The sequence below is a fragment of the Dermacentor silvarum genome, chromosome 1, assembly GCF_013339745.2.
Source record: "Dermacentor silvarum isolate Dsil-2018 chromosome 1, BIME_Dsil_1.4, whole genome shotgun sequence".
NCBI classification, from domain to species: domain Eukaryota; kingdom Metazoa; phylum Arthropoda; class Arachnida; order Ixodida; family Ixodidae; genus Dermacentor; species Dermacentor silvarum.
This window is the reverse complement of record NC_051154.1, coordinates 80554997-80574646: the sequence shown is the minus strand read 5'-3', so window position 1 is coordinate 80574646 and position 19650 is coordinate 80554997. Positions and strand designations below refer to the sequence as shown.

Below are 19650 nucleotides of genomic sequence, written 5' to 3'. Positions count from 1 at the left end.
CGTTTCTTTTTGTTGTGCGTGGTAGTTGCGGCGTGTTAGCAGTTTGTGCGCATTATTTCCTCTGCTACAGGTTACAATTGTCGTATGGCCAGTAGGCTTTGCTGAGAATAATTCACGTCGTGTGTTTTCTGTGCTCAAGTGGTTTGTGTGTGTGATTCGAGTTTTAGCATATATTCGGGCATTCCTTGTGTTCGACCGCAGTGCGGTAAGGTGATCCTCCCAAACGCGTATAAATGTCCTTGTTGTAGCGTCGGACCAGTTACTGCGCCTTTGGCTCATTGCGATTTCGGACGACGCTGGTGCACTCGCAATTGCCATGGCATCCGCCATCTTGCCTGTTCGTCGGTTTGCGAGAGTAAACCGAGGTTGTCAAGCTCGGTTTGCGATAACCATGGTTAGGGGGCTAACTACGGTTACGCCTGCCGTGTAGCTAGTGGTAACTGCGGTCAGCCGTAACTGTAGTTAGCTTAACCTCGGTTAAGGCTGTCCGTGTGACAGGGGTATTAGTTGACTAAGCCAGCCCGGCGGGTTCCGCAGTGTCTGTCATGAAAGAGCTGTCAGTCCTGTTCGCTGTCCTATGCGGTTTCAAATACATTTACCACCGTTTCTTCGCGTGCACATCGAATTCGACTTTAATGAATCGATCCTTAGTCACATTGGTATAACTGGCGGACCGACTGGCGGATTCTGCTTATTCCTTGAACGTATTGAGTTATCTGTAATTCGCCCCGCTTGACGCCGAACACGTTCTCAGTAAGCTGTGAAGGAAGTTGTCTGAAAACATTCGGTTCGGCGAGTGAACCAAGACATCATTGACGTGTCGAGCAGGCGCTACTTTATGTTTTTTCAGTAAACATGCAAATTGACCACATTAGATACCTTTCTTCACCGCTTACGCCCGGACGTGAGCAACGGACTCCGTTTTTCTCATCGTGTGAAAAAAAAAAAAAAAAAAGAGGACAACCTCAAACTGCTATGCCCATACTGTGGGAACCTAGATTCTTCTCTGGAGCAACATCTCATGGACTTGTCCGCAATGTGGTGAATGGAGAGTCCATTTGCACGGGAAATTCAACCACTTGGGCAGACACGCTTATCTCTCTGTCTGTAATGATGTTCTTATTACATAGTGTTATGAACTTCTATAACCTAACGCATTTTTTACAGAGATCATAGAAGGCGATGTTGGGGCACAGGTATGGTGCCAGCTACTCTTTGTCAAATGAATAGGTGGCACAGTTACACGCACTTCTTCTATACTTTACGCGTGTGCATATGAGCCAGTTGTCTGATTAGCTTTATTTTTCAATTGCGCTTGTTGTGTAGCGTGAGTTTCGCGTGTTATTTGGGGAAAGGGGTAGCGTCAATTTTTCAACTGTGTCTCGGGATATCAGGCACTAATTCTTCCCGTTTCTAATCTTCCCGTTTTTCTGCCATTATTGAACAGACTCAGCGATTCCTTTGATGCGCTGCAATTTTCATTAAAACGGATTAGCGAACAGAAAACTGCCGCTGCAATTTTCATTAAAACGGATTAGCGAACAGAAAACTGCACCAGCGATATTTCTCTCTCTCTCTCTCTCTCTCTCTCTCGCTTCCTTTGCCTCGTTTGTTTTTGTTTTTGTTTTTGAATGCAATTCAGAGAGAAACGGAGTTGCCCAGCCATATTCCACATCAATCTATACCTACGGTATAGCATATCTCCTACACGACAAAGCAGGGCTATTAACTCGCCCAAACATTATCAATTTGATCAACTCGCCCAAACGTACGCACAAGTGAGCAACATGCATGGAGACCAAGCTCGTGCTCTTCCCGCGCCCTTTCTCGCGCTCGCTGACAGAGTCAAGTCGTATAGTCTGTTCGACGCTCCGTGGCATGCCGCGGCCGCTGTGCGGGCAACAACTCGTTCGCTTATGTGCGCAGCCGCCGCGACCTGGCGAACTGTGGCGCGGGTGACGAGCTCACGACAAGTCAGAGCGCGCGCACCCAGCGGCACAATGGAATTCACAATTCGCGTATCCATCATAAAACAGCGACAAACGTGGCGCAACCTGTGGCACATCGCGCGATTCGTACGCTATAGCGCCGATTTTCGTTGGCGCATATACCTATACATATGTACTTTCCGACACGGTAAGCAGGAAAGGCGCAATCTGCGTGTGTGCACCGGCGTCGCGAACAATGGACACGCAGCTCCTGCAGCATCGCGCTTCGGCGTCGCGGGCGAAGCGCGGGCGTTGTGCGACGTCGCTTCCAACGTTTCGCCAAGCGACAGATTGCATGCCATGCGGTGAGCGACGGTTGGTGTCAATTATACCGGACTGTTCGAGTATACGTGGAGCGTCCGGAACAGTTCATCGAGGAGCAGGCTGCTCCTGCTGAGAAAAGCGAATGTGGGGGCATTGTGTCGTTTGTTCATAGGCAGAGTCATTCGCGTACAATTCCCGGTTGTAACCGTTCCTTGAGCGTGGTCATTATTAAAGGAAGGCATGCGATGAGGCGCAAGGTGAGGGAGTTTGTGATCAACATTGTCCCGAAGTTGCGTGCAGTTCGCACTACACGTGCTTACAATCACTGGCTTCTTTCGAATGACGTTCGTCGCTATTAAAGATGTGCGCAGTGTGGTTAGGTACACGGCAAAGCCATTCGCAAGTTTTGCAAATCATGTAACATAAATCGGACAGTGCCAGCTGAATACGCTGTGTGCTTGCACCACGAAAAAAAAAAAAAAAACGACTGACAAGCGGCAATTATAAATCATCAAACCGTACAGAAAGAGAGCGCCAAGAAACTTTCATCCTCTAATCAGTCATCGGGCATGCTGTCTTTCCCGGCAGTAAAACAGTACAAGATGCTCCTTTTCCAATACCTCCTCCAACACGCAAACGCATTTTGAAAGAACGCCGCGAGGAAAAGCGGGGTTGGGAAGTCATGGTGGGAGAACCCAACTGTTTACCAGCCCACAACAAAAGGCCGCTTGCTGCTTCCGAAGCAACGCCACCGAATTGCCAGCATTGTCCCTTGTTCAAAAACACACATGACCAATAACTTTCATAATTACCCTACATGATAATTTGGATTATTGAACATGGTAAGTTATGCACGTACAGCCTCGTTTAATTTGGGAAGGCTTTGTTCTTCAATTGACAATAAGATATTCCATGAACGTTATGCGCCTCACCGTGTGTCCATTAACAGTTCCTTATTTCCCATATCTTTTTCGTTTCTCATCTTTCCTGCCTTTACTCTTTCCACCTGTACGGGGTATAGCCAGCCGGACATTTGTAATGGTTAACCTTCTTGCTATGGTGTAAGCTTGGGCGTTGCCATAACTCATGCAGAATTTTGTTATTATTATTATTATTATTATTATTATTATTATTATTATTATTATTATTATTATTATTATTATTATTATTATTATTATTATTGAGAACAGCGTACATAGCGCCACTGTGTGCGTATGTCTTTCGTACATTGCCTTCGCGTGCGCTTTTCTCAGTCGTACTTGTCTTCCCTATATAGTATTGTCTCACTGTGTCTGCGGGCAAGCAATGCACAGCGCCAAGAACAGTACCCCACACCTTGTGAAAACGCCTCAAATATGTGCTTTTGAACCATCGACACACTACGTCGGCTCGAAGTGCAGCACAGGTATTGGATGCACTAGTTGCTGAGCATGCAGCGCTCGGGTATAATGATGACCCATAAACCGCCATTGTCGGCAGAACCCATCTCTCGATGACTGCCGAAGGTAATGCATTTGCCATCGAATCAATATAGCGACAGAACGTATTGCCGCCGTCGAAGCGAGTTACGCATGAGGCGTGTACTGCAGCGGGACTCCTCTTTCCCTCGGCGCCATCTCGCGCCGCCGCTGCGAAGCCTGCGCGTGGCCTCCGAAATGCATGGCGCGCCTATGCGTGCGAACGCTTAGAAACTCGTCATGCGGCAACCGGGCTTCTCTCTCACGCGTCTTTCTGGATACGCTTCATAATGTACAATCGCTCACTTCATTCAGTTTTTTTCCAATGATTAAAATATGCAGCATTCTGCAGCCGCTACACGCCAGAGTTCTTAATGACTAAATTTAGGTCGTTGTGCCTATCCTGAAACATAAACAACTCCTGCTAGGTTACAAGTGTTCGCCGTCAGTATTATAAAGCGAGCTAGAACACGTAGGCACTTCCACACCCCGGAAGAGCCACGGCAGCGATGCGATCTCGCCGTTTTTAACGCTTCTTTAGCCGCCGCAGGTGCCTGAATTAAGAAGCATTTTGTTTTTCGTTCCTTGATACAAGTATATCACAAAGGTGTTATGCGCAATATTGTTATCAGCAGTGTTGCAGGCACAAATTACGAAAAGCTACGCGAGGCTGGTCATTACCATATGTCACTCACCCAGTGCTGCTGTCGGTAACGACATTTTTTACGGTTATGTCAAAATGCATACGCCTGCGATCAAAAGTATTTGTGTGTTTGCAGTCCAGCGCTTTTGGATGAGCTCCGTTCACACTACAGTATCTGGCATTCGCACTTGTTTAATTCAGCGCATAAAAAAAAAAAAAAAAACGCTTTCCCGCATGCACCATTTTGATGCACCAAAGTAGCGCGGCTTTTGCACAGCTGAGCGCCTTGACAAGTCCCTCAATGTGCCTACAACGAACGTCGTTGCTTGTTTTTCTTCCAACTTGTCATATTTTCTTAGTAAATGCGCAGTACTGCAGCTGACAGCCAGCGGAACACACTGCGACTAGCTGTCTCTAGCCATTCCGGCTGCACAGAAGGCCGCAGATGGACGTAGGCGTACATGCGAGTAGTGGCGCCATCTAGTTTCAATTTTACGAACTGCTCGCCGGAAAACGTAACATTGACACAAGTTATAGCTTCTTTAGTTTATTCACTGGCGCATGGTTGTTCCCACCTCCACAAAGGGCAGCTGCTCCGCCACTTTTCCCGCAAGAGTGGCACAATACAGCTGTGTCTATAATCCGACTCTAGTTGAAGGTAACGTCACCAGGTGTCTTCACCAACCGTGTGGGGACCAATGACGCTTCAGCGTCACAGGAGCTGGACATTGGGCCTTACGTGCTGTTCAGGCCTCTCTGAGAGACCCTCTGAGAACAACGTTTGCCATCGTTGCATAGCCTGTATCTTATACATGCTAATGTTACAGAGCAGTCACGCAACTCGCGGCCCCCATACTTCTTTGCTTAATGCTTCTACAATCGATAAGGCCCAAATTTAATACCGAGACACAGGAAAAAAATACGTTTTTAATGGTTGGGATGTTGTTTTCAGACTTGAACACTTGTTTTTAACACTTCTTGCTCTTCGAGTACAGGAAACGTGTGAAAGTTGAAATTTACTGACAAGGTAAGAGTTGCTCAAGAAGAGAAACGAAGCTGCGTTCCCACGACTCACGACAACAACCTCGACGCTGCACTGAAGCGCCAGAGGAAACGATGCCAAAACATTCGGCTGCTCAAGGCAAACGCCGCACCTTGGCGTTTGCGCTGCTTGTGCCTCACTTTGCTCAATAGGTTGGCAGCAGCTTTGATCTCATTTATTTTCTGAGCACGCGCAAATGCCTGACGCACTGCGTTTGCTCTAAGGTAACAAAGGGCTCGCTGGTGCTGTCGCTGGTGATTATTGCATACGTCCTCTTCTTGCCAAGACCACGCACGTACGCACACACGCGCACAAACGCATGCACACTGAGCCAAGCGTTTATTAGGCGCGTTTTCTATATGTTCAATTTTTTGATTCAGCATTATTCATACAATTTGTAAATATTGTAATGATTAACCCTGTGGCAAGTTCCCCAGGTGTACCACAATTTTAACAGAGGCAGTAGTTTTAACGACTGTGCCAGTCGGCGCCCTGAGCGCTCTTTGAATTAAATGTACGACGGCTGGTGGCACCGTATAACGTTATTCCTCGTAATGAAAACGATTTGTCCTGCACCTTTCCTATTATTAAGCATCGTATGACTTGAAGCGACAAAATAGCTACGATGCACGTTTAAACACAAACGTTGAGCAAGCTACTGAGCAATGTTCAGTTCACCCCCCCCCCCCCCCTCCTCCACCCCATCCCCTCACCGTCCCCCCTTTATTCACAACACGGAAACATACTTCTTAAGTACGAGGTGTTCCCTGCAGCTGCAGGCTTCTCCTTTGTAATCATCAATGATATTAAATGGCGTATGAAAAATGAGCAAGCAAAGCAAACGGTATTGTAAATGTAAAATCTGACAGCAAGAATTGCAGCTGTCACAGTTACGCCGGAAGCGTCACGCATGTGCAGAATATTTTAAAATTTTGCTTAGTTTTCTTGGAGAATGCTTGGTTTTTTGCTTTGCTTTGTTTTTCTGTATAATATAATACCTCTGACTTGGAAGCTGAATAATTGCGCAGATGTTTAACGCACTTGTAGCACGTTAATGTCAGGCCTGGACCAATAAAAAAAGAAAAAGAAAAAAAAAAGAAAGGAGAAACGATCTCTCGTAGCAGTCCCACATAACGTTCCTTTTTTTTTTTTTGTATACATATGTGATTGTATTTGCTGGCTACAAAAAAAAAAATAACCGTCGCAGGTGTAAATAAAAAAAAAAAACGCTGGACAATGGTGTCATACATGTTTCTTTTTTTTTTTTTTAACGACAATACGGTATTACCGAGGCAGTAAGACCTGTTCAAACCTTGACATCCAGCGTTCCGCAGAAGCTAAGCTGAAACCGAAATCGTGGAGGGCACGCATCATCTGGGACAATCTATCTAGCAGCGCAGCCGGAAATTCTTGCGCCCCGAGCGTCGGGCGCACACAGCGAAGCGACGTCGCGTGTTGAGACGCGACGGTGGAGGCGAGGTCAAAAGCGCGCCGTGTCAAAGAACGCGCAGGAAAAGCGCGATGCGCGCCGCCGCGGCGCACGCGAGCGCAGCGGGGACAGCTGCAAAACGGCACTGGCAGAGCGCCACAAAGTTACCGATCCGAGACTCGTCCGCGCATAAAGGCCCCGTTCAGCGTCGAAGCCGCAGCCAGATAGTGGCCGGGCAAAGTTCCCATTATAAAGATTACGCTTCTTTCAACCGCGTGGGACACTTCCTTGAGGCCGTACCCTTCTTAAAGCCAACATGTCCTTACACAACGACAGGGAGCAGTACATCACATCAACATAGCGCTCCTTCTGAGGAGGCTCCGCTAAGCTCTGCTGGGGACCGGGTAGGAGAAAAAGAAGCGAGTATTTCCGAAAAGAAAGCAAACAGAGACAAGTGGACCACACATCGCTATCACGGCTATGGCTCCTCGGAAAACTCGATCACGACCTCTCCCCTCGAGCAAACAGAAAACAAGCGGGCGCAATGCGAAGAGAAGCAATAACGACCTCAAAATCTTGGGTTCCACGACCTCGTAAAGCAAAGAGACACAAGTAGCACGGCATCTCGCGCCGCTTTCCGGCAGAGACTTCGCCCTTCGCGTCCGCAGGGATTCCGTATTCCGATCACAGCCGCGCGACGTCACGACGGAACTACGCTTCGCCACCCGAAAAGGCGCCGTCCATTCTTGCCCCATCCCTTCTTCCGCACGGCCTATCGGGCTGCTGCTCCCCGCACTCATATCGACAGGTACAGCGCTCCTCCCGCCGAGTGCAGCTCATCACGGCCCGCTGCCACCGCACGGCTTTCTTCACGCCCACGGAGTCGCGCATGCTGGCCACTCGCAAGACGACCTCGCGTCGCACGGCGTGCCGCAACGCCGGCTGTAACGTCAGAGTCACGAAACTTAGTCGGGACCTCCACGGCGCTTCCTATATTTACCGTAGATCTTGAGGCAAGGCTCGCCTAAGCTCTTCACACATCATGCAGCTGACGTCACGGAGGTAAGAACTATTAATGCCGGCCCGTATGTACTCGGCGCTGGCCACGTGACCAGACGTCAGGAAAGGCGCGGTGATCGACGAACTTGTTCAGCGGAAGATAGTTTAGACAATCAGCCTTGGCGGTTTGACGTTTGGGCTGGGATGACCCGAAGGACTGCGTAGATTGGTGAATTATTTTAAATTATAGGATAGCCATAAAAACAGCAGTCGTCTTTATAATAATTTCTAATAACGATGCTAACATTAAACTTTGAAGGATACCTGTTCATACACGTTTCAAATTTTTCTCTGCACTCAAAAAATTACTGAAGAACAATCTGAATGCTTCAGCTTTTCGGTCAGCACATGTCGTTTCATCGCTTCAAAAAGTGCAACGGGTACAAGTACAAAATGAGGCGAGCAAAATCAAAGGCAAAGATATTAAGTTCTCAGAGTAAGACAAAACGACGAGAGCAAGGATGCCAGATGGCTGATAGCCCCCTTTTATAAAGCACTAAACTTCCAAGTCTAGCCAGAAACACACACGTGGGCGAAAAGCTCGCTATGAAGTGTAAACAGACAGCAAAAGATGACAATGGCCACACCTGGGTCCTCTTGAACGTATACTTACAGCCCCTCTTCCATCGGCTTCCATCAGACCATTTATCGTCTATGGCATATATAGTTGATTAACCCGTACAATCTTTACGCAAGAGACACCTCCAGAGACCTATAGCTTTCCATTCCACGATTGGCGAGAACCCTTGCAGCAGAGCCACGAGGTCTGCGTAGGAAGTCCGAGTCTGGAATACAGTACACTGCTTTCTACATTCTTTAGTTATCAAGGAACTGCACCGTGAGCAGAGGCGGCGAGAGGAAAATTTAGACGCAGCCATGCACGAACCAGATCTAAGCAGTTAATGGCCGGGAGCTCTGAGCACACGTGGCGAGACGGCTGCGCAGCCTCGGCGGCCCATGACGACACAGCCTTTCCCTTTCACGAGAAGTCTTTAAAGTATCCGATGGCCCTCCGATTCAGTCGGCCAGACTCGCCTTCGTAGCTTCCCGTTTTTCAAATGAGACGTCGTCACGAAACAAGGAAGCAGTGCCGTAAGTGCACAGTTAATGAGCGTTCTCCATGGTAGAGTTAGTGTGCACTGGGAGTAAAAGTCTGGACACTGCAAAAAGCACTTTTCTATGCTGTTTCACAAATGCAGAGTTGCTGTTTTAGACCCCATTGCGCCGCAGTACAGACCTGCAGTGTGTAGCGTATTGCACGACAAAAGCTCGTAAAGAAACGGTGTAAGCGTAAGGCTTTTGCACACATGGGCCGAAAATTGCAGCCTTAGGCAAGGGAAGACAATATTATTACACTCAGCGTCGATAAAGGAAAGGTAGAGGGAACGAGAAAGGCGAAACATCTACGGTCTGGCAACACATGCCTGTCATGGATTAGGTACTCGCATAATGTACATAGGGAGAAAGAGAAACAATTTACTGAGAAGCGGATGTGTGACTGCATTGATGGTGTCCATAGGGAGTAGGAAGGGGGTCCCGAAATCTTCTTAAGTGATGCTGATGTCATCAGATAGCAGGCAACTATTATCGAAGCACCATAAGTAAATAGACCGTGCGGTTGATCTTTATCTGCACTACTACTTTCAACTGAGACCCCTATTTCGGGCTCAAGTTTCATGCGAATGGTCTCAGTAATGGGTGTACGGTATCCAAGACATGGGCAGTTGAATCACTCACGAATCGCAAGTCAAACCAACCCAGCGATATATTAGACACTAAGTGCAAACTATTAGACTGACAGCTGCCGCCTAATCATCTTTGTGAAACGAAACTGTTACACTATGCGGACGGTGTAGTGCGTCGTCGTGTAGTAGCAAACGCTACTATGCAGTGCGCATGAAAAACGCATTCATTCAGCACTGCATTGTGCGCGTGTCCCCATCGCGCGCTGTTTACAAACTATAGTGATGTGCGGATATAGCACGTACTCAAGCATCGCCTACTGCCGTGCGCCCGCGCGATTACCTCCTACTCTCGCTTCAACGAGCTGAATCGCTCCCTCACGAGTGAAAGTGGCGTAGCGAGTATGCACGAGCGCTGCACGAGGCCACCGAGGTTTCCGCCTTCATTCGCTCACAGTACACACGCGGTGTTCTTCCCGTGTTTACACCCCGAGATTTTCCAGGTGCTGCAGTTCATGATGACTGCACACAGCGCTATATATACAGACGGGGTACGACGTGTAGATCTAATACGCTGTTTGAGAGTGTAGCTCTAGGCCTACACTTCATTGAAGAGATACATACACTCTGTGCTCTGTCGGGGAATGACCGGGCCGGGGATTTCAGTGAAGCTGGAAACGGATTATTTATGAAAACTTGGATTTAGAATCCACCGATGAGGGTCCCAGGCCCTTCATTCTCGATCGCCGGTCTCGAAGCAGCCGCTCTCGTCCGCTGCTCACCGGCGACTTCCGGACGATTCGTTTCTTCGGCAGGCGTCTCCACTGAGCGACAATTGAAGTTTTCTCCCTCTCTCACTAACCGCGGCCAGGTTATCTGGTGTGCATACGCCCGTTTTTCTCTGCCGTCTCTTTCTCTGCCGTGGTAGCTCGCTGCGCTCGTAGCGATTCGCATCTGCTTGCATATAATGCTGTAGCCGAGATGCAGCGACGGGGCCCAGTCTGGGTTCGTGCTATCGAAAAAATCGGATGGCGTCCATGCGAATCAAAAACATTCACTTCTTCAGAGCGTAGTCCTTGCTTCCCACGTTTTCGCGAACATTTAGTTCACGGCACAAGCCTCTTACCTGTCACGAAGTGCGCTCCGCACACACGTAAATTGAGGTTCTAGGGGTCCAGATCGGCTCGATTAATGCGAGCCAGCCACAACGTGCGCCGATTTGTGCTGAGCGTCTTACCGAGCGCTCGCACCTGTCTACGACGATCCTCGGAATTCGGAAGAAGTTCGTGTTAGTAGGCTTCTTCTTTCGCCTGGAGTTGTCGCTACGGTTGGAGCAGCAAACGACTGAGCAGAAGACCATATTGAAGCTGCGAGTGGTCGCGAACCAACACGATGCGAGCTGGCAGAGGCAGCGGTAAGCAAGCAGTGGCCCGGCAGTGGCGCGTCAGCATGGCCGACGGGCATCTCACGGCGACCGGATGTGACGTCGGTGCAAGCCATGTATAGTTGTCCACCCCAGTCCCCAACGTCAGTGATGCGCACACGTCGCACGCCGTCATCACATTACACAGGAACAGAAAACCACGGCCGATATGTGCGTTAGTGTAATACTCGAGAGCCGCCCCACAAATATATCCCTCCCTCCGAATAACGCGCCCACGCAAATACGTTTGCTTCGCTGCCTTCCATCGCTGCTCCCAGGTGGGGCATTTAGGGAGACGGTTTCGCGTGAGGTGAAGTCCTCGGCGAGGCATATGTGTCGAACGCGGGGGATGCAGACACCGCCGCAGTGGACCGCGCGGGAGAGCGCACGCGCGTCGGCCAGCTCACGCACGACGGCGGCGGTGACGCAGAGAGCGAACGCGCGCGCACAACGAGCGGCGAACACACGGCCACTGGCACGACAGACCAGGCGCGGGTCTCCGGGAGCGTGACAGGCGCGTGATTGATGGAAGGTCACAATGTCCCCGCTCACGGCTTCTCACATAATTCACGCTTAATGGCGCCAGTTGCGGCCGCTCTCACCCTTTGCAGCAGGAAGCGCGGCTTCCCTTCGCCCGTCGCGGATAATGTCGGCCAGCGCTTTATTGCCGACGCGCACGCCGCGAAATTTTCACCCTGAGCAAGAGGAGTAGGCCAAAGAGCCGCGTGCGCACGTACGCGCAGAGTGCGGCCAATAAACACGCGCTAGCGAGCAAAGGAAACGAAAAAGAAAAGAAAAAAATGAGTAGGCGGCCGACTCGCGCGGTCTGTTTCCGCCTCGTGCCCGGGCCTCTCATAACGGCACGCAACGGCGTGGAGCCTGGCCACGGCCGGAGTCGCTCTTTCGTCCCGCCACGGCCGTGCGCGGCCTGCACGCGCTTCCTGTGCGACGCGTTTACGTCGCCATCGCGGGCGCGAAAGCGAAGGCGCTCCGCTGCCCGCGGTAGCCGGCCTGGCGGCTAAAAACGCCCCGTTTAGGCACGACACTCCGCGCAGCGCCATGACGTTGTCGGCCATTCAACTCGGCCTGTCCTGGTGTATGCGTGTCTTGCACGCGCACGGCAGTGATGGAGTGAAGGGGCAATCACACCGCGGTTGTCGCGCCTCGCTCGCGCACGGACGACCTGCGGCGATTACGGCGACGACGTGCCGACAGTGCTTGGCCGTACCGTCGCCAACGCACGCATGATCCTTAATGAGCGAGGAATGGCACTGCGAGCCTGACTGGCACGGTGTTCACGAATGTGCTTCAAAGGAATATATCCCTCCCTCCTACCGGAACTAATGAAGTGGTATACCGTATAACCTCGTAGTTCAATGTTCTCCAATAGTGTACCAAAAGCTTAAAAAAAAAAAAAAAAAAAAAAAAAGAACCTGAAGAACGTGTTCTGTAAAGCAGGCTCATTTCGTTCTTTCCAAATAAGAAATCTAGGTCGCGGCCCTGTGATGACGCAACGTTCATGTATGATGGCATTGCGAGAGTTTCGTCGGCAGTCATTAAAAATCTTCCCCGGACACGGCATCCAACTCATAAACACCTCTGCCGCGCGTGAAAAGTATCGACCATTTGAGCAGCGACCTCTGTCAAGACGTAAAGCCAAAGCGTGGCAGGCGCAGCAAACAAATGCCTCTGAATAGAAGGAGAGCTGAGTCGTCTGGGAATGTGTCAGCAGAGAGAGCCACTAATTAAAAGCGATGCAGCCTCATCCAGCTTAACTTGTCTCAAGGAACGCGCGGCTCTTTTCTAGGACGGCGGAATAAATTGGCGCGTCGCAAGAAGGACCGAGGCCAGTCCGTCCGTCTTTTGATTAGAAATTCCCAAAGGCGTGCGCGAATGCCACGTCAATGCGCGATACGTCGTAAACTGCTGCCAAACGGTGAGGCAATGAAAAAAAGAAATGGCGAGAAAGTGCAAAGGCGTCGCGCGTTACCCGTGGCCTGAGGGCGAGAAGAGAAAATACGCTTCGCGCTGGCGACCACGGCGCAGTCAGACGACGACAAGCCGCGCAGATGCGTCAAGGCTAGCGCGGACATCAATCTTGGCCTTTACGGTGACGTCCGCGGCAGGGCCCCGCCGTCGGGCCGTTGCGCGCGCAGCGGCCGTATAGCGTGTGCGCACTCCATCGCCGACCGGCCTGGCCGAGTGGCGCACCGCGCGAGATACTCCCTGTATACTACTAGTATATATATACGCGGATGCCCACTCGGCCTCGGCACGGGAATCCCGCCAACGGGCCATCGAATCGACCCGGGCGGCTTCCGAAGCTCACGGGGAAACGACTCTGTTTGCTCGCTCGCACCGATGCATGCCACTGCAAGTGTCAGAGAACGGACGCGAAACCGAAGCCGTTATTGCGACTATGGTTGTGGTGAAGAATGGCCTCCCCAAACAGTCGACTCCAAACATTCGACGATCGTTGGAGCCAGCGAATTGGAACTTGGGAAAGGTGACGGTAGGAGGGAAGGGAGGGGGAGGGGGGGGGGGGTTAGTTCGACATAGAGCACTGCACGGGCCGATTTTTGTGGCCCGGGCCCGGCCGGCCCGTTTTTACATTGGGCGGCCCGCCCGAGCCCGATCAAAACGTTTATGGCAAGACCCGGGCCCGGCCCGGGCACGGAAATAATCTACGGTACCCGCCCGGCCCGGCCCGCCACCCCTTTACCTTAAGCCCGAGCCCGGCCCGAGCCCGACCCGAAACCGGCCCGAAACCGGCCCGAACCCGGCCCGAGATCGAAAAATACATGTTTTTCAGAGTTGAGAAGCCCGAGAATAACTCGCAGAAAGCCCAAGCCCGGCCCGGGCCCGCGTCAAAAAAACCCGAGCCCGGCCCGGGCCCGGGTCAAAAAGCACACGCCGTGCCCGAGCCCGGCCCGAGCCCGTGAAAGAACTCCTCTACCCGGCCCGGCCCGGCCCACGGGCCGAGCTGGGCCCGGGCTTTCGGGTAAGCCCGGGCCCGTGCAGTGCTCTAGAACTTCGACATCTCTAGAGTGATTTTAGGACAAACTTTAAAGAGCGCGTGGTAATTAAGCGCGCTGTCGGAAATTATCAAAGCTCTTTTGATTACGCATTGATACTCTATGGCGTATTTAACAGTCCACTGTTTCAGAACCACCAGGCTTATGAAGGTAAGACGCCGCAGGAATAAGGTGTTTTCTATAGAAGCAACAAGCTGGATAAATTTCGATATCCCAGGTGTTTTGGAGGCGCCGTAGGAAATTATGAAGTTTGAGATAATTGGGGTTCTTCTTGATGGCTGTGGGGTCGTATGCCTCTGCGAACTACTGAGCGTATCGAGATGAAATTCTAGATGAACAGCTGGAGAAATTTTGAAGTTGTAGTTGTATTAGGTCACCGTATAAGATAAGTAGTTTTCTCAGAGGTTTCCTAAAATGTTTTTATCGAGCAGGCGAAATAATTTTTTTTTCATTCTTGCTGCGAGCAAACGGCTGGTCATTTCTGCTTGAAACTTTGCATACCTATGCGGGAGATCCTCGTACTTAAATTTTAAGATAAGCCGATGAAAGATTCTTTATAAATACACAAGTGTTCATTTGCGAGCATTCGTTGAAAGCAGTAGCGCGCGGAACGCCCCCGGTGCCGATGAACAGGCGTGCCTCGGCCCAGCGCGAGGAAGTGCTGAGGAGGGTGAACCTAGGACTGCGAAAAGGTTATCCACAGTACTCAACCGCAAACGCCACTGTTTGAGGTCACCATGATCATTGCTGGGGAAACGTTCGCACCTGCCAGACACTTTGAAGAAAACTTCATATCTTCTGTGCTTGTTTGCGCTCAGAACGGACGGATGCCAGGCTGTCCATTTAGCGTGGGTGAAGTTACCAATTAAAGCAGTTACAGGCCTGGCATAACGTAATCACAGTAAAAAAGTGCAAAAATAAAAGCTGTACATGCAAGGGGCGTGTTGATTAAAGGTAGTGAGTACATCACCAGCTGCCAAAAAAGTAGAACAAAAAAAATCTATCAGAAATATAAGTTCAAGCGCCCTGAAATCGACACGCGTTAGTGGGTCATGCACACCTTACGTCAGAGAAACCCAACAGAGCGTGCTGCGCAAAGATAACTTTTCGAACTTCGTCAGTCTCCGATAAGAAAGCGACGGAAGGAAGGCAGGCGAGTCAAGATCGAAGACACCCGTACTGCCTGCAAGCTTAAGCAACAGGTAGGAGGAGTACCGTCTCTTCGTTTTCGTGTTTATGTATTCACGAAAACAGCGGTGCGCCGTGGTTCACCACAATCGCTGCTCCACGTTCTCGTGTAAAATCATGAAGCGTTCCAGGTGGATTCTACACATAAGCTGACTTACGTTCGTCTCTCCTGTTCTGTTTTGGATTAAGCGGTTGGCTGTGGAAAAGTCGGGATACTGCTACGCGCTAGAATATTCACACTGCCGTATTTAAAGCAACATGCGAAACCCTGCGGCCACGGCCAAGGTCATCAGGAGCGCACACCAGGTCTTCTTGCCCCACTTGGACGGGCCTTCGCAGCTGCGCAAACCATACCGGGACACCGTAACAGACCTCGGCAACTAGTGCTCTCTTCCCTTCTTTCTGTCTTTTCCTTCTCACAGTGTATGTTAGTAAACCGGACGCGCGTCTGGTTAACCTCCCTTCTTTTCCTTGTTTCTCTCTGTCTCGGCTACACGAATACTCCACGCATCTACAACAAAAAGAAAATAGAAAAAAATTACACGTACTTAACAGCGGCCCAATACGAAGAACCATAAGGGGAAAAAAAGAAAACATTGTTGCAGTAGTCGACTCTATAGTCAGACAGACAGTCAGCTGGCAACTCGACAATTAACGGCTCGCCCGGAACCAGACACTATCAGTGTTAATCAATACCAAGTCATCTTTCGCGCCATGTCCGTAATCATTAAATTGATATTATTAATATTGTTATTCTTGTTGTTGTTGTTGTTGTTGTTGTTGTTGTTGTTGTTGTTGATGATGATGATGATGATGATGATGATGATGATGATGATGATGATGATGATGATGACGACGACGTAGTTGTTAGAGTGCAACGCTGCAATTACGTTAATTTGGTACGGTAAAACATTTGACTGGGACCTTCGACCACTCGGTACGGACAACCTGGCCTCCGTCATGGTCTCTTCGGTGTGTGCTTTTCTGTATGCATAGCCTGACGCCTAAAATAAATTGTGTTCCCTCTCACCCATGCTTACTTACGCCTGTCGCGACATTCAAAAAGCAATTGATAGCCGATAATCTCGGCACAGTTGCATTGTTCACGAGAATAATTTACGGTCTAGCCGATGCGCGCAACCTCAATGTGCGACCTCGTTAAAGTAGGAAAAAACAAAAGAAAAACCGCGACCATCAGAGGAGACTGTCAACCGGCGACCAACTAGTGGCGTTATCTCTGCCTCCGCAAATGGCAGCTCGCCGCGAAAGGCCAAGCAGAGCCTGACAGGGAAGGCAGCAAAGCAGACCGGCCGAGTAATAACGCAGTCCAGGTAGCGTGGCGCTCGATGATACGGCAGCTGCAAAATGCTGGTGCGGCCTCGCGTCATTAATTACCGGCCGCACAGTGCTCCCTCCCACCCCCTCTCCCATGCAATGACCGCAATCGAGCGGCTGTCTCAACAGGCCTAGCGCGCTTAGCATTGGCTACGTGGGACAGCACCAATTTGCATTCCGCCGAAGCCAGCGTCAGGGCCCACACCGACACTTGTTTTGCGAGCTCATGGCAGCGCGTGCACATTAGTCAATCGCGTCGGACCGCGTTACGAGATGTTTTTCAGTGATTCTCGCGCAGGTGCCCGCGTGGGCATACGACGTGGCCGCCACTCGAGCCACTCCGAGCGGCGATAAGGAAGCGGACGCGCAGTTCCCCACGCGCCCTGGACGGCCCCGGAGAGAACGGTGCCTAACAGCGCCGCGACCCAGCAGCGATGTACGACAGCCAAGCACCGGATGTAAGGTGGCCGCCGCATCGGCAGAGGTGCCTCGTTCACTGCGCAGAATAGATGCGCGCTCAATCGGCTTCTTTTCCGACTGACTGGACCAGCGTGACCGCGTTAGTTCCTTGGTGTAGAGTGGGGTTATTGCCAGTGGGCTACGTATATATATACTCCCGAAAAAGGAAATCTGAAGCACGCTCCTTCGTCTGATGTCTGCGTGGCGTCGCGCGAGGATGACGAGAGAAGTGCGCGAAAGTTCAGAAATATCATTGTGCAAATGAGACTGAAAAGTATTACCGACTCGTGTCTTCACATCTGACTACAATATGCTGCTTATCCAATCGAAATGTGTGCGCACCATATCCTATCGTGTACCAACAGAACACACAAGAAGCTGCAGACCTCGTCCGCGGAGACACGAACGCACGGCCGGTTCTCCCGGTTTAAAATCTTCGGGCGCTGCAGGGACACCACGCGGACAGTCCTGTTTCGGGCCTTGTGAAGGTCATATACAACAAGCACTGATTCCAACCCTACGACGAGTGCTGCTCGCTGCGGAATCTCGCCGACAGCAAGAATATGTCTTCTCTTACAGGTCATCCCCACATGACTATGACGGCTATTGCAACCGTAAAATGTAGAACAGCGCGAGTCTTGCTGGAATATACCGCCCGACAAAAATCTCGTTAAGATCACAGGTTACAGTAAAGAAAGCAACTGTTTCAGTAGTTAAAGCGGCGATCTGCAAGTGGATGAATCCATTACATTGAAAGACATGGTACGTCAACTATTATGTCTGTATTCTTATTTCCTGGAATCTTTTTTTATATAGCTGCGAGATGAGAGACGTGACATTGGTTGCTTCTGGACAAACAGCCACGCCCGGTGCCTGCTTTCCGAGAAGTGGCAAACATGTGCGTCATGCACACCGGCCTCTATAGATCGAGCTGCGGGTGCATGTTAAGGAGCTTGTGTCATCGAAGAGGACAGTTCTTAAAAATAACATCAAAGTTTCTATAAGGGGAATGCTTCCAAGGACGTGCAGATAGTATATGCTACACCTGACGGTCGAAAGTTATAGCCTTCGCGTTGGCAGTTTTCGCAGTATGTTCAAATGGTGAAATGATTGCGCTCCGAATAACCTTAACCATTTCTTTTTTTCTGCGCTGAAGTTAGTAGCGTTGATTTCGGTACTTCTTCAGAGATGATGTGAGCACACAGAATATCTGTAGACATTTTCCTGATTAAGTTTATTTGACGTTTAGCTACACGAATTAAGCATTTAGTTACTTGCACGTTACTCAGTCATTGATTTAACAGCAGCACTTGCTGCGACCTGGTCTGTTGGTGCCTCCAGCGCGAAATCTACCCCGGGAGCCTCTGGAAGCGTCCCACCCCCGCCAGACAGCAAACAAAGAGACCAATCACAACTCCTCGTCGACCAGAACCAATCAGGCCGAATAGATTCAAACACGCACACCCAATCGCGGGCGGGCTTCGCTGAGTTTGAACTCGATGACAGCCGTCTGCCCAATAAGTTACAATCCAAAACAAAATAATAACCGACAGAAAAATACCGAGACAGCCGTTGGGCTTTTGACGAACTGTAGCGAAGAATTATGGGTGTTTAGAAAGCGAAAACACACAAGAGAGTCAGGAAGCATTCACCGAACAGTTTGGAAAATTAAGTCGGGCTTCTGTCGCCAGTATACAAAAGGCGGGCGACAACGCGCTCGTCCGGCAGGACCTTTAGAGGAGCAGCGGGTGGTGCCCCAACTGAGATTTCCCGAACTGGCCTCCCCGGCCACTCGTGCGAGAAAACACATTTCGAGAGAAAAATACGATAAAATAAAAAGAACACTGCTACTCAACACAGGCGACGAAGAAGCGTAAAGACAGACAGCTACGCGACAATATGCACGGCTGTATATACTATACAGAACTGTTATAAGACACCCGCAACTTCATCGCACATATGAATGTATACTATAAGGCCATCACTTTGTCATACTTTACTGTTTGTTTCAAATTGTATTTCAAACTCCTAATTATATATATATATATATATATATATATTGTATTATATTTCAGATTCTTAATTATACTTCACATTGAGTTTGCCTCAAAGGTAATTCATACCATTATGCTCGTAAGGTTATATTTTCAGATGTCATCCGCTCGTCTCAATTAATTTACCGCAGATAAAGCGACCACGAATCGCACTTCCTTCGAAGTATGGCCACCCTGGTGGTGACTCGCAATTCCCGCGGGTGTGCGACGTGAAATGCACAAAGGCGCGGTGGCCAACGCTGCCAGGCTTCCCGACAATTACCTTTCAGACTTTACAGGAAATGCCTGGGCAATCAGTCATCAAGAGAGTCGGCACTGCCAGTCGACACGCACGACGTGCATACGTTGATCGCAGGCAGGCGGAAATGCGCGAGCGGAATAGGCCGTCGGCACAGCTCCGCCACAACTGTTTCCACGGGCGAGGCGCATACAGATGACGCGAGATTGCGCCGCCTTAATAAGCTCGGCTGGCCCTCTTTATTCACCTCACACGTTCGACATCGTTCATCTACCATCACGCGGAGAAACCGGCGTGTACGGCACACGCGGCTCGCTACCCGCGCGGCAGAGGGAGACACCATCGCAGCGCCCG

At 50.2% G+C, this 19650-nt stretch overlaps 1 protein-coding gene across 1 annotated transcript in view; it reads right to left on the bottom strand.

Annotated features, from left to right (window-relative positions):
• Positions 1 to 19650, bottom strand: part of LOC119431562 (protein tiptop) — a 404427-nt gene that overhangs the window by 165915 nt on the left and 218862 nt on the right. The gene's annotated exons all lie outside the window — the stretch shown is intronic.